Raw genomic sequence first — 3607 nt, 5'->3', positions numbered from 1 at the left:
AGGTATGAAAGGCCTGGACAGCATCTTCCAACGGGAGGAGGTTTCTTCTATTGTGAACATCTGTAGTGTAGCCACCCTCAGCAGTGATCTCAGCCAGGACTCCTGGGTCACTTGAAGCCGTTCCATCAGCACCTGCTGCTTCACCTTACACCTCTGTGTCATGGAGATGCCCCTGAACCTCGTAGACCAGCCTCTGCAGCTTCCAACTTTTCTCTGCAGCTTCGTCACCTCTCTCAGCCTTAAGAGAATTGAAGAGAGTCAAGGCCTTGTTCTGGGTCAGGCTTTGGCCTAGGGGAATGTTTGGGCTGGATTGATCTTCATTCAGACTTTCTTCCTATCATTTGTGTGTTCTCTGGGGCTGAAGCGCTTTTAAATTGCCTTCAGGAACTTTTATTCTGCATTCACAATGTGGCTAACTGGGCAGGAAGCCTGGAGTTCTGCCCATCTCAGCTTTCAATGCACCTCTCTCACTTCTGGCCATTATTTCTTCAAACATTTGTTCTGCGCTTTTCTCTCTTCTCTTCTTGGAGTTCCTATATGTGTATTTTGGTACGTTTGATTCCCACAGGTCCCTGAGGTTCTGTTGATTTTTTTTTTTTTAATTTGTGCTCAGACTGAATGTCAATTGCCTTATCTTTAAGTTTGCTGATACTTTCTCTTGCCTTTTCAAGTCTGCTGCTGAATCCTTCCAGTGAAACTTTTTATTTCCACCATTGTATTTTTCAGTTGTATAATTTCTATCTCTTTATTGATGTTCTCTATTTATAGATCACTCTCCTGGTTCCTTTAGTCCTTTGCCCCTTATATCTGGTAGCTCTTTCATCATATTTAACATAATTGATTAACATCTTTGACTAGTAATTCCAATATCTAGGCTCCTCAGTGATAGTTATTCTTTTTCCCCTGTGATTTAGCCATATTCTCTAATTGGTATGCGTACTTTGTAATTTTGTAATGTGATAGCTCTAGAAATCAGATTCTTCCTCGGGGATTGTTTATGTTACTTGTTGAGGGCTGTAGTTGTCTGTGTAGTGCATTTGCCAGATTGTTTCTGCAAATTCTGTATTCCTTGTTGTGTAGTAACTGAAGTTCTTACTATGCTGTCTCTGTGGTTAGCTTGTGACCTGTCAGGGATTTCCTTAAATGTCTGGATCTTTTCTTAAAGATTAAAAAAGTGTTTATGTGTCTAAATTTTCTGATGGATGGTGCTGAGGAACTTGCTATTGCCAGAGAGGGTCAAAACAAAGGCACACATCTTGCTGACTCTTGGGGAACTGCCAGACTGACCAAGAGGCATAATTCCCTAGCTCTGGAGGACATAGTCCCACCAAGAACAGACGGTGCAGATGGTTATGTGGTCTACTCACATCACCCTCTTGCCAAAGGGCTGCAGTTTCTCCATCAAGCCTTCCTGTTTGCTTTAAGAATCTGATTAGGTTATAGGATTATGAAATAGTTGATTCTTGTAAATTTTTTTCCAGCTTAATGGTTATTCTGGTGGAGGAACCAATCCCTAGAGCTTCCTGCTGTGCTGTTTTTGGTGACGTCACTCCTATGTCTTTTTTTTTTTTTTTTTTTGAGACAGTCTTTCACTATCTTGCCCTAATCCTCAGTAGAGTGCTATGGCGTCACAACTCACGGCAGGCTCTTACTCTTGGGCTTAAGCAGTTCTCTTGCATCAGCCTCCCAAGTAGCTGGGACTAAAGGCACCCACCACACCACCTGGCTATTGTTGTAGTTGTCATTTGGCAGGCCCGGGCTGGATTCAAACTTTCCAGCCCCAGTGTATATGGCCGGTGCTCTAACTACTGTACTACAGGCGCTGAGCCCACTCTTATGTCTTTTAAAACTGTAGCTAGATCTTTCAGTAGTGTGTAGATATTGAGGGAGTCATATAAAATTGTATATAGTAGTTGCCAAAATTTAGATTTTCAAAGATGATTATAGAATTTAAGCCAACTAACTAGCAAGTACATTTTGTGACATTTAAAAAGACCAGAATTGAACAGATACTAACGCTAAATTATAATTTTGTCCTACAAAATAAGTGTAATTCACTATTCTTTACAAATTCTGTATCCTATTATGTATAAGATAAAGAGTTTGAGTTTTACCTACTTTCTCACATACTTATTTGCTGTCATCTTTATCATTGTGGGTAAATGTTACAGGTTCTCTTGGCCAGTGTTTTCAGTTTAGTATGTTTTGTACTTTGCTCACATAGTAATAAGATTGAAAATCCATTGTGAAATAAGCAGGTGATTACCAGTAATGATATGTCACAGCTAGATTATGTATTTTTTTCTAGGAGTATCTGAAATTGGCCATTGCAGGACTGACAGAAATGCTCCATTTGTTGAGGTCAGCAACAGTTTTTACACAGTTGTACACATTTGGGTAGTGATTTATTTTGTGAAAAGACATGTTAAAATTTTGTTTCTGAGAAGCTTACATTTTAAAAAGTTGGTACAAGACAATTTTACTAAATCTCTCATTTTAAACCTTTTATCTCTTCACCACAATTAGAAAAAAGAGTCTTTGTGTAAATCCTAGCCAGTAGCTGTATAAGCAGAGAACACACCCCACTCTCTGTCATCTTAATGAGACAATATTGTGTGCTTCATTTGTTGAAAATCCTTTCTTTCAGACTCCTAGTCCTAACTTCAAAGGACACAGTATCCTACTTTTTCTTAGAAAAAAATATAGTTATTATAAAACATTTATTCACAGCATCATTCATAAGGTATTGTGCAGAAATTTTCCAGGCAACTGAAATGCTCCATTAAACAAAACTTTTTATCTCAACCTATCTAAAACGTATTCCCTGTATTTCTATCACCTTAAGCAAGCAGAGTAGTAAGAGCACTCATTTCTTGAGGACCCCATGTGTTACTCCAGAACGCTTCACTCCCCGACACAGATGGGTCTGAGTACTGGTGGGTAAAGCCGGCTCCCAGCCGGTCCCAGCGCCTGTCGCTGACCTGGGTGGAGTCGGCTACAGTGACCTGCAGAGGACCCACACTCATATGTGCTTTTTCATCTTTTTCAATGGCATTTCTGACTCTCCTTTGTCGGCCGCACGTGTGCTATTTGTGTGCCTCCCTCTCCTTAACTGGGGTCAGAGAATCAAGAGGCTGAAGTCAAAACAATTATTTTTAAAATAAGTAAAATCAAAGCGTTTCGTTAGTAAAGTGCTGAGGTTTTCCGTGTTTATTTGGCCTGCCAGAATAAAAGGTTTTTTGGTTTTCTCACTGATCACGTTTCAGCTTCTAGGTTTTCCAAGAGGTGACGACCAGCAAGCCCATAGGCGACAGTGCTGAGCGGGAGGACCCCAGTAGCAAAGTAAGGTGGTTTAGTTCTCGGTTGTTTTGTGTTTTAGGTACTTCTGGAGAAGGTGCTGTAAATGCAAGCCCCTTTGAAACCACACCCAACATGACCAAGATAATATATGGGAAAACGGGGTGGGAGGGAAGATGCATTTAAAAATAACTTGCAGGGCGGCGCCTGTAGCTCAAGGAGTAGGGCGCCTGTCCCATATGCCGGAGGTGGCGGGTTCAAACCTAGCCCCGGCAAAAACAAACAAACAAACAAACAAAAAAAAACATTC

Source organism: Nycticebus coucang, chromosome 15 (genome assembly GCF_027406575.1).
Source record: "Nycticebus coucang isolate mNycCou1 chromosome 15, mNycCou1.pri, whole genome shotgun sequence".
Lineage (NCBI taxonomy): Eukaryota > Metazoa > Chordata > Mammalia > Primates > Lorisidae > Nycticebus > Nycticebus coucang.
Note: the sequence above shows the minus strand (reverse complement) of the source record.